This window comes from Bacillus rossius, chromosome 10, assembly GCF_032445375.1.
Source record: "Bacillus rossius redtenbacheri isolate Brsri chromosome 10, Brsri_v3, whole genome shotgun sequence".
Lineage (NCBI taxonomy): Eukaryota > Metazoa > Arthropoda > Insecta > Phasmatodea > Bacillidae > Bacillus > Bacillus rossius.
The window spans coordinates 22999678-23012526 of record NC_086337.1 but is presented as its reverse complement, the minus strand read 5'-3'; the positions used below and the strand labels follow the sequence as shown (position 1 = coordinate 23012526).

The 12849-nt window shown below is 38.9% G+C and overlaps 1 protein-coding gene across 3 annotated transcripts in view; it reads right to left on the bottom strand.

Annotated features, from left to right (window-relative positions):
* Nucleotides 1-12849, bottom strand: part of LOC134535845 (steroid hormone receptor ERR1) — a 380509-nt gene that overhangs the window by 263991 nt on the left and 103669 nt on the right. The window lies entirely within an intron of this gene.

Below are 12849 nucleotides of genomic sequence, written 5' to 3'. Positions count from 1 at the left end.
TTTTCTCAACCAGTAGTTACAAACGTTGCATTGGTGATCACATTGATTAGAAAATCAAATTTATGATTGTCAATATACTGTAAAATGATTGCAAATTCCTAGATGGTATTTTATTTAAATTGTACTACGTCTACTGTCAGAGTAGTATTTCATACATACTACGTCATCAAATTCTTGGAATGGTATATTTAATATTTTGGTTCGGAAACTCGTTCAATAGCACAATTTTGCATCTAAAATTCCAAACTTTTCCGGGGGAGGGCCGCCGGACCCCCGCTCTAGGACTGAGGTAAGTGTGATACATCTTTTCGCCCCCCCCCCCCCCCTCCCACTCATGAAAAACGTTCCGACGTCCCTGTACACTAGTCACCTTGCACACTAACCGCGTCACATGCTTTCCTTCGTGTCTCACATCCCGTCATTTCATTCCTTTTTAACAGGAGAGAAGTTCATATCATTAGTGGGTAACCACGAAGTTACACACCACACATGGGGGGCCCACAAACACAGAAGTAACAAGTTTGTAGTAACTAGACAGTTAAATTTTAACAAGTTTGTGAAGTTTGTGTTTCACAGAAGCACGCTTGTTAACTCGTAATTTCAAGTGATTTGTTTTAAGTTTACAAAACTTGCTACTTATTACCAGGGGCGTAGACAGGGGGGGGGGGTTAGGGGTTCGAACCCCCCCCCCCCCCCTTAGCACCAAATCTTTAATTAATTTCTAATCCATCACTCAAACAAATTTCATATTAAAATTAATAAAATTTTTACCATTACAATATTTAAATTTAAGTACCGAAAACTGCTAAAATAGCACTATTTTACACCTTAAAATACAAATTTTCCCGGGGGAGGACCCCCGGACCCCCCGCTTTAATACGGGGGGGGGGGCATGCTTCTTAACATTCCCCATACGCAAATTCTGGCTACGCTACTGCTTATTACTAATTAATTGTCTATATATCTTAAGTACAAGTTCGCTAATAATTTTCGTAGAAAGATATTGTCGATAGTTCTCCTAAGGAGTAAAAAAAATACAGATCTGGTACCAATACATTAATTAAATGGGATTATGTTTCAAAACTTGTTAGTTACAAACTTATCAACTACTACACTTGTTACACACAACTGACACGTGTGAAAATTAGTGCAAATCTAAGTAAAAAAAAAGGTTAGTAACAACTTGTGATATATATTTTTTTTTACAATAATTGTTAACAAGGCTTGTACGTTTGTGAAATAGGCCTCAGCTATTCGGTATCCGAATCTGACTACGCGGAGCTGAAAGCCAGGCAGTCAGCCAACTTGCAAGGACAAGGTAATGTTAGGGACAGGAAAAATTCACGGGTTCAATGACCTCTAGGATGAACTCTATAGTTCTACGTAAACTCGGTCAAATGTCATCCTCTCATTGGCTGTTGTCTTGTGACGGTGTCCCAATGTAGCGGCCTGTGGATTCGATACAGCTTCGGTTGAGTGTTTATCACTGGCCCAGAGTCATCCAGGTGAGTTGTAAGCCAATAGCAGAGGCAGTACTGAGGTATAACTATATGAATTTTAAGCTGTCGTGAAATGAATCCGCGAATTTTTCCGGTCTCTAGTAAAGTGTAAGATGGTAACTCGACCGAACACAACACAAGGTGCGTGTGCTGCCTGCACTGAGCCAGCATCTCAAAGTGCGGCTGAGCCCTGGTTGTTGTTTGTTTGTTTTCGTAAATCGTGGCCGTGTCCTCGACACATGGCGCTAAAGGAAACGCTCTCTGCGATGACACGGGGGGGCGCAAATCTGCAGGATTCGGGGGGAAGCGTGGGGGGGGGGGGGGGGGGGTGACGTGGCCCGAGTTTTGGGCGTGGGTTTCAACCGACACAAGTCGTCTCTGGATACGGTGCCTTTATGTTATGTTGTATACTGCCCACGTTTTGGCCTTTATGCACGCAATAAGCAGAAAACTTTTTCGAAACACAGAAAGTTTTCCATAAAACATAATTTTGAAGTTTAAGCTTATACACTCCGTTTCACAGCCACGATTTGGCAAGCGCGAGCGGGGGGGTTTTCCGCCCATGTGCGGTGTGAAGGCAGAGCCAACACGTCTCGCCTTTCGAGCTTGCAGAGCACTATTCCACAGATTTCAACGAGGAACACTCACAGAGACAAGTTACATGACGATGCTCCAACTAAGAACGTATTAAGGTGAATGTACATGCCCAAGCTCCCGACCCCAAAATGGTTGAAACTTTTCTGGCCCTGACCAACTGTTTCTTCCTGGACCATCCTTCTTGTTCTCCACTGAACATGCCTGCTTAATGCTTGCAATATGTAACCCAGCATGAATGAGAACGGGGTTTTCCCTGTGTCTTTGCAACTAGTTATAATCTAGAGTTTTAAATTACGGAAGTTAGCCATGGCATCAAGTTTGCTGCCATGGCTAGCAAATCTCCGAACAAAGCGCAAGATGCATGCTACCCTGCATGGCTTAACCCCAGCATGATTAGGCGTATAGGCTTCGGCCTGGGACGCATCTAGAGTCTTCCATGACCAAAACCCCTCCCAAACAAATACACTTAGTTTTAGTTCGGTTAAGAAATAAAAAGAATGCAAATGCGAGGTATTTGAATCACACATTTAGGCTCAACAGCAGAACACGACTGCTCCTCCTGCAGGATTCGCGGGGAAGGGAAGGGGGGAGTGGTGACGTGGCCCGAGTTTTGGGCGTGGGTTTCAACCGACACAAGTCGGTATTTCAAAAACGTAACAAATGAAAGAGCATTAAAAATCCTATAAAAGATTATTTTCACTTTTTTCATATTAAATCTCCAATATTGTTTGAAATAGTTTCGCTTAAAAAATGAGCTTTTTTTTATTTTAACTCAAACCTTTTTCCTATAGAAACTGACCTATATATTTGTGAACCGTGCCTCTCGTATGCCAAATGCTGTCACTTGACTCTACAAGACATGTTTAAGATAGAGTCCATGATAATCCCAGAATTCAACATTTTTGCATATCAGGGTTACTTCTCAAAGAAAAGAACTGATAGCGTTTGGTCAGACAGACCACAGAACAGACTTAAATGCGTAACATGAAAATTGTTGGAAGCCTCACACGAGGACGAGGATTCACTGTTAAGTTCTTGAGCGAGTGGACCTTGGGGATGACTGCAACTGCATCTGTTCATCATTGAAGAGTTATGCGGTACTCATTTTATATCTTTGAACTTGATTTCTGACAATCTCGAAGAAGTAGGGATGCCACGGATTAACATAAGATCTCTGCTTAGCTAAATAATCACCCACCTTTTCCTGGATCACAACAAATAATGTATATAGCAACTGGACTAGTAGGGGATGCCACAGTTACCTTTTTCGATGCTATAGTAATTGGCAAGCAATCAATACAGAGTAATGTTGAAAAAATTCTAATCAAGCATTGTCACGAAAAGATCAAGCTCTTCCTCTGGCAAATATTAGTTACACTATTACTTTCAATTTTAATAGCTCATTCATCATTTATTAGTTTTCCAGAGGATAACGATAAGTGAAGAAAAATAGGATGACTTCATCATGTATATGCAGTATGAGTTGGCTCCATTTCATTTAGCTCTCTTTGACGAAGCTGGGATACGCAAAACCAAGAAAGCAACCCTGTACATGTTTTAGGTGACTAGGGAGAATTTGGACTTGGAGAACGCTGACTTTCCGAACCAAGCATGGTCGTGTTCCAGTGCTCATTATTTCTGACGCAAAGCATTGATCCTCGCCTCGAGCCATGTGCGTGATCCTTTGAGATCGCGGCTGCCTGGGATCATCTGCCTCGCAGCGCAGCAGCCACATGCAACATGGCAGCTGGGAAATTACAGCCACCATCCTCTGTTCAGGCATCACGCAAACAAACATGGTGACACGCACTTCAAACAACGACACTGGCATTCTCCATACACTTTCCATGTGCCGACGAAACTGTGTTCTTTCACATATCGTAGTACGACAATATGGGAAACTCTGGCCAAATAGTATTGGGGAAGCGCAGACACTGTACTGCATTGCTATCAAGCTATTTTATACTGCACGCCTCTAGATGTCACTACTATACGTGGTTTCACGCACTTTAAAACGTAGGTACAGTCCACGCCGCCAGGTTCGCAGCAATCACTTGTCTCGCGTATTTCTTAACAGTTGCCCATATTGTCCCTATTACGATAATTGGTTCTTTTCTTCAAAATTAATGGGTTTGATTTTTAATTATTTGATTTAATGCAGTTTTTTTGGACATACGCCATTGCAGTTTCGCACTGTTTCGTCATGGAAAAATTCGGAAAAAAAAAATTGTATTTCTCCATGACAAACAGTGCAAAACTGCAATGGCGTATGTCCAAAAAAAAAAAGTGTTAAACAAAATCCCCCTTTGCATGGATCATTTAAAGAACGTTTAAATTATTTCCTTGCCGATACACTATAGATGTATACATGATTACGCAAAAGACTTACCTTACCAAAATACATTACCTTGCGCTAACTTAAGAACTACTAAACATTTTTTTTACCTTCGTTCAGAACGAAGTCATTTCATACTATTTGGCCTAGATTGTGAACATCCGTCTGATAGATCATTATCACCTAGTATTGTTCAAACTTTAAATTTAAAAAAAAATAAGTATGTATACCGCTTCCTGCTTTAGTAGTGCAACACGAGATAAGACTAATTTATATGTTTCTTGAACTTAACCACAATCAGTGCCCGTAGTGCTGACGTCATTCACCGATAATCACACAACGTTGCGAAACACTTCCCTTCCATGCCGCCTGCCCGTCTGCAATTTGCAATTCACATTTACTTTACACGTTCATAGTCTTATGTATGAGGACATTTGGGAAATGTCGCTGCCTGTAGCTGCATACGCAAATTTCACACAGCCAGGCTTACGTCACATCAAGCTGGCAGCAAATTAAGGAAAGTAGTTGCATCACATAACGTTGCATCAAATGTACTTGGCAAGCTACTAAAATGTTTCTCCATCCCCCCCTCCCCCCTGTAAATGGTAATATTGATAGCAGCAATGAAACTTGGCAGTGGTTCACACTTGTCCTAACAAAATCAGTCTGTCCGTTCGGCAGTTTCACGCTATAGTTAGTTTTCCTTAATCCCCCATAGTTTCGTAACTACACGAATGTGCGAATAGTAACTTTCAGCCCGCGGCATGCACCGTAAATTGACCACTCTTCTAAAGCCCTACCTACTTTCAGTATCTCCCGGCTATATGGTCAATTTACCATTTCCTTGGACCCACGAACTTGTATGTATGCATCTACTTCGTGAAAATGTGAAATTGTCACAAACACAAATATGTTACCATCATACCTATTATCACTAATGTTCTTTACAGAAAAAAAGTTCCAGTGACAAGTCATACTAAACGTAGCACTTCTAAAGACGTTAATTCGTGGAACTACTTTTCTTCATTTGTTGACGTAAGCTTTGCTATGTCTGCGTTGAAATTGGCCTATATGCAGTTAAGAACAGTGATTTTTTTCTTAGGTTTATTTGAAAAGTGTTCAGGTAAGTCAGGATTCACTGTAAGCTCGCTTCAAAGTATGGGCGAATATCCCTGAATTAAAAACCCCTCACATACGTTTGTGAAAAAAAAAAAAATAAGTTAAGGTTAACTACATTCCTCAAAATCCTTGGTGCCAAAGATTCCCAGGAGCCCTCTACAAGTGCTACAGCATTGCGCCGCTGTTTCTAAGTACAGTATGTCCATAAAAAATATTTCCCAGTTATAAATTTAAATAGTATCAACTGTAAGCGTGTTAAAGGTTTGGTTAAAGGTCACAATTAAATAATAACTCAAAACAATTTGGAATAAGCGCATGCGCAAGTACTTCTTTGTTTTGTTTTTTGTTTGCAGCGCCACCTAAACAATATGCCGACTCCTGAGCGTAAAGCGTTTTGTGTTCTGAAATTTGCTATTCTGTAAAATAACCCATTGGAATCTCTTTGTACAAGTGTGGTTGAACGTCGAAGTCCATGACCGTTGGATTGGTCGTAATGGTCGAGAAGAGCTCTTTTTAGCTAACTTCCACGTTCACCTGACATAACGCCATGCGATTTTTTTTTCTTGGAGCTTTATAAAAGACCGTGTCTACGTTCTGCCGCTACCTAATGATTTGCCAGAGTTGAAACAAAGAATTGATGGGACTATTGCTTCCATTACTCCGGACGTGTTAACCCAAAGTGCGAAAGAATTGGACTTAGGTTAGATGTGTTATAACTAAAGGTGCAGACAGTGAACATTTGTAATAAAAAAAACTAGTTTATTTTACCTTCAATTTGATGTGTGATATGTTGTAAATAGTCTAAATTCAACAGTTATTATACCTTTGAAAGTGGTACATTCTTTTGTGGACCCCTGTATGTTCCTGTAACGAATAAAGTTTTTGAACAGGCTCTCCTATTTTATGACACATTCCAGTTAATTTTGCAGACTATCCAGAAACAATGAATCATCACAGAAACCGGCCTGTGACTTTAAATCAACTGCAGAGAAAGACAAACAGATAGCATTATGTATGTAGGCAGACGATATAAACGCTGCTTCCTCACACAAGGAATTCCGAGAAACGGTGCGAGGGCTTCCCTCTTCGGTCAAGCCTTAATACTTCAAGGTCTCTGTTATTTCCTATGCATGGGATAGCAATGATCACGAAATCAATGCCAGCCCCTGCCACGATCACAATTTGTGAGCAACTATAATTGGCAACCACGTGGTTCAGGCAGAGCAGACTATACCTTAGAGTCCATATGATTAACTGTGCGAAGTAAAATACCATTCATTCTTATCCATGAATTGGTACCTTCAAATCAGGAATTTGGAAGGAAAAAATCCCTTAAAGCAGGATTTTGGTACTTCTTATTCAAATTTTGCACACTTGGCGTACAAAATAAGAGGGAATATACTGCCTGCATTTGATTTAGGAAAGAAAAAAAACTATACCCTGCCTCTTCACTCTGTTTTGTTAACTAATACATTGTCATTATTCTTTAGTTATCCCCGTTTTCAAGCCTTTCCCTATATAATGTAATCCAGTACGGTACAATTTTGTTTACGATGTTCAACGAAAAGAAGAGATTGATTGGTATATTACAATCTAAGACCTTTCTACGAGAAGGGGCAGTACAATTTTTAGGCACGTATTTGTTTCATGAGCAAAACATGAAAAAAATAATAGATTATTGGAACAAAACTGCATTTATGCATACACATCAGAATAGAGTTGCCTCTATAGCAGCAAGGTCTTAAATATAACGTATTTAAAGGCATCATCCAGAGTTGGTTGGGTTAGTAGGCTGACAATGAAGAATCTAAATAATAGTAACTGTAGACGATGCAAATATATGAATCATAATACAGAATGTGTATGCGTCAGTACTGCTACTTATGGTTAGGCTAAAATATTAAGGGGTAGTGGTGATTGAGTGGGGGTTACTCCCGCTTATTAATTCTGTAAATGCTCAGACGTTAAGCCCATTCAAACAATCACTCATTAAACATGAGATGGCAGGGAGAGTTGATTAGCTCGGTCTGCAGCCTGGTTTGAATGTTGTACGTACACCTGATTAGTAGTACGATTATGGGGCTCCGAGGACATTTGCTTGTGGCTTTCTCAGATGGCGGCGGTGACTTCAAGGTCAGTCACAAACCCGAATCCGAAGCAATTAACCACTATAATTATCATTTTATTAACCACATTAAAAAGTTACTTAAATATCATTCCCTACAAAAAAAAACATTTCAATTTCTAGCTCAAGTAGAGCTCCCTGCTTAATGAAATGCTGATGCTCATGATCAGTGAATGACGTGCGTATTACGAGACGCCATATTGTCTAACATTCCTTACGTCCAGACAGTTATCGCGGACCACGCGCTCCCTCGTCCCTCACGAGTTATTCTGCGACGTCATACTCCACGTCGTTTAGGCAAGGAGTGTGCTCGGAACTACCTTTGAATATATATACTGTATAGAAGTCGCCAGCCCAGGTTAAAATTTCTAATACGGTTTTGAGGTAGTTGGTTAATTCACCGCCGCAATCGCCACCATCTCTAGGGCATCGACTTGTGGTGGTCCCTAGCGAACAAGTGTCGAACTCTTCAAACACCCCTTCCCCCTCCCGTAGAACGACCTTGAGCTGCAGTGAATGATTGATGGGGGGTGCGGGGAATGACAGCGGGTGACAGCGCTGCGCTCTAACGTGTAAATAACAACTAAGACGATACAGGGCGTTACGGCAGCGCACTGCAGCGGTGAAGTTCCCAAGCTGCTCATCATAAGCTTCTGAAAAACGCAGAGTAAATCCTATCCACTCGCGACTTCTATACAGTATATATATTCAAAGGAACTACCGAAACACGCAGACGTAACCAGCTATTAGCATTTTGTGTTCCCGCACTTGTCGTTCGCTTCGCTTATGCCGTCAGCGTTACGCAATGCCGTGCGCCATTTCCCAGGCCGTGCAATGAGATCACGTGTACTTACAAGGGGAGGCTCCTCGTCAGGGCTCATATTGTGTGAATAGAAGCAGGAAGGTGCTCCTTTCAACGTCCTGAAATATCTCGCCTGGAAGGGCCCTAGGAAGCGAGAAACAGCTCTTTAAAGATTTTAAAGTAGAACTTCGTGGAAATGGTTCACGAACATTTACGTCGGCGACGCGGCACAGTGGCCAAGCGCAGAATCTGGCAATCCGCGGCTCCGATTCGAATCCCACTGCTACAGCTTTTTTTTCTTTCTATTTTTCTCGCAATATTAAACTATAAGATACACAATGTAAATATATCTAAACAGTTTAAATGAATAAATTCAAAATTAATGTACTAAATTCAGTAAAGTTTACTGTAATTTAGTTCATTAATATAATTAACCAGGAATTGTTTTGAATTATAAATTTTTGAATTGTGTTTACTGCAGAGCGCGTTTTGTGATTTTAACTGTTGTCCTTCAATAGCAAGTTTAGCAATATTTTGTTGTTATCATCAATTCAGTGCTCCTGTTTTCACCCCAATGATTCAGTATGCTTGGTTCCCATCCAAATTGACAGAGGAAAGATGTTAATTTAAAAACATGTCTGAAGTATGCTTTCCACTGAATCATATTTCAGAAAATGTTGTTTAAAAAACGTTTTAAAAAATGTGCATGGTGTGAACAATATTTATGATCTAAATGTTTCTTTGATGATTATCACCACGAAAAAATAAAATGTTTCTTCAGATAATGAATAAAAGCATTGTAAACAATTAATTGCCAGAATTTTTCTAAATATTTCTTTTAATCAAAAATTCACCCAATTATGTAATTAAACTGTTCAAATATATTTTAAATTATGTAATTAATAGTTCAAAAAAAGTAGGAATAAAAAATGAAAAGAAAAAAAAATTGTAGTTGTTTATTGAATCCGTGCCGGCGGATTTCCAAACAACGCGCTTGAATAATGCGCCTAGTCGCTGAACAACATGCCTGAAGTTCTACTTTAAAATCTTTAAAGAGCTTTTCCTCGTTTCCTAGGGTCCTGTAGGCGAGATATATTTCAGGACGTTGAAAGGGACACCTACCGTGCTCTATTCACACAGTTTAAGCCAAATCGGTGAGCCCCGACTCCGACCCTACCCCTTGCTTATCCTACTATTCCGATGTCTTTTTGTTTTGTAACTACACGCAAGCTATTTTTTTTATTGAAAAAATAATAATTCTTAAATATCTGTTAACTCATTTGAGGGGATGTGATGAACTAAGGTCGAATTAGAAAAATCCTACTTTGGATGAAGCAGTCCTTCACGAGCGGAAACCTAACGGCTAGGAACAGAAAGCCGCCATACTGGTTTCAACACGATAATGCCATAACAATTCGTTAATGTTAAATATTGTAAAGATGCCTACACGATCACACTTCTACAGATTTCCACAGTGTCTATTTGCAGTATTATTGCAGGCAAAGCATTCCGAATAATTAGTTCAGTAATAAATTTGGGAAACTATTTGTAGTAGCCAGTCAATTTGACTTCATACACTCTAGTAGCTTATAAATTATACTGTAACGAAACCAAATTGTTAATATTACGTGATACAAAATTTTTACGCCATAAAAAACGTTGAAACGCAGATAGCGTCTTTCAGTTGTATCTATCCTGCTTTCAAGTGGATCTATTCAACTATTAAGACCTCTAGGTTCGCGTCTAGTCTATAGTTAAATTTAAATAGCGTAAAAATTTAATATCTCCAGTATATATTTGTACATACATAACATTTTCTATTCGAAGAAACTTTGAAGTATTGCGATTCAAATATTACCATGGTAACTGAGCAAAATGAATATCGGATATCTGTAGAAATGATGTGCTTCAAAAATATCTGAGTATAAATGTATTAACCAAATAATAAGTTTAGTAATTTGAGTAAACATATACCATTCAAATGAGGGCCCTGTTATATTGTAAACAATATGATTAATTTCTGATATGCATTAAAAGTAATTTAACCGAAACAGTTCGTAGCAAAAGAACAAACACGTTAGGTGTTACAGCCTGTGCTGTATTAATCAGAACGAGTAAAGTAATAATATTAACATACCACAAATTAATCACAATGGAAATCAGCACAATTATCTACTATTCAGCTGTTGCCTACAATTTTCCTATTAATATTACTATTTTCTTCAAACCTAAATTAAAGTAACTTTAAACATAACTGGCTACAGAAATACATTACTTGTCAACACACGTATGAAATCGTGCAAATTTGATAGCAATATCATTGTTTCACCACATTATATTACTGTTGTCTAATGCTTTTGTTGCGATGATAGATTAAATAATTATCTTTTTGCAGAAAATAACTGTTTTAAACATTTATCTAGAGGTCATAAGCATAGTGATATTTACTGTCGTAACTTCACGATCGATAAACTTACACCGCAAAGTATAGACTGTTTGGTATGTTACTTCCATTTGTTAAGTCATTGGTTTTGCACTCATGGCAACTTGCAGTAAAGGGTAAACTATTTAAAGAAATATACAAAATGACAAATTTAAGTTTAAAAAATTAGTATATTATTTAGTAGGTAACTGTCTGAATCAAACTACAGTAGCGAAGACAGCTGACTATTCAATAGGGAACGTTACAATCGAATATTAATTTTGCTACGTCAAATATTTTTGAACATAGTACGCATAGGTATTTAAAAAGGAACTTACGCCTTTCAACACAAATCACACATTAACAGAACTTGCTTTCCTCGGAAACATGAAAATAATACACGTACGCGTGGATATTATTATTATTAATGTAAAGTAAAAGTAACTTGTGTGTTTAAAACTAAATACATTCCTGTTTCCTAACTTCTGAACAGTATAGACCTTGAAATTATTACACCATTTTCGTTTCTGTCCATCGGATCGCGTAACTTTTCCCTGCGGTTATCTAACTGCCCAAAATTCAAAAATTGCATCACACCAAAAAAATATTTTTTTTTAGAACCTACCAGTTTTCTACAGACAATTAAAAAAAAATACTTTATATCATCTCGACAGAAAACCAAGAAAATCAACCTAAAAAAAACACTTTCCAATATTCAATCTATCTTAAAGCAACGTTGTATTTCAAAGCAAATCGTGATTATGCATGGTAGTTAAGTTTATTACAGTAATAAAATATTTTTGTTGATACAAATTAGCACAAATATATTTGACATATTTTATGCATAAATACAGCAATACAAAGAACACAAAAACGCACATAAACAAATACTTCTTATATCTTTTTCGAGTGATAAGAGACAACCCTTGGCTCCCCAGCGAGATTAACAATCTTCTGTAGTAAAATACCATTAATATGCCGCTAATTAGTTAAATAGTGATACCGCGTTCATTTATCGTAATCGACAAATGCCACGAAAGTATTTTCACAACTTCAGGATCCCCTTTCTGTCGAAACGGGCAAACGTGAACTATCGAGGACTCGGTTCAGGATAGACGCTAATGTACGGAGAAATTCTCACCACGTCGCGGAGGGGAGATAGTCCACAAGGTGCGCAATGTGACGTTGCCACGACTCTTATCAACGTCTGGCAACACCGCGCCAAGCACGCCGTACAGTTGACAAACATTCACCAAGGTTCTCTGTACGCAACAAGCCATTCATTATTAGCAGCGCCGCTTTCTAGATGAGTATGTTTCCGGACGCATATTCCTTTAACACGGAGTAAACAATTGTTTAGCATTAAAAATAAAAATTACACCAATAATAGGTAAGATATAAATAACAGCTGAAATGGTTACGTAACTGTTTCAACAGCAAAATAACCGCGTCTAATTGCATACGGCAAGTGTCAACACGGTTCCGAGCGATGTGTTCGTTATGCTTAAGTCCACGGCAAGATGGCGGCAAACACGAACCGGTACGGAACACATCATTAGCTACCCTACTACCGCGAGCTCGGCATGCATCAGAAGTAGTCAGTCACAGTGGGTCGTAAGGAATGATAGTTCTAACCGATGGATAGTTAGTAAGTGTAAGTAGTTGGATTGCGGGCCCTGAAGCCAGTACCGACCGGGATGCGAGAAACTGCGACGCGATTCCTCAAGATAAATGTCCGGTAAGTCTTTCAGTGTTGGAGAAGAGGGCACGTTGGATGTACACGTAATAACAAAACGTAATAACAGGAAAATCATGGCGTTACAAAGCCCGTATTCGAAATCGTTCCCGTGCACAAAAACCATCGAGTACGATTTGAACACACCATTTTCTATCATGCAGTAGAACTGTGCAGTATTTGCCAGGGGATTTTTTTTTTTTTTGATGGTGGAG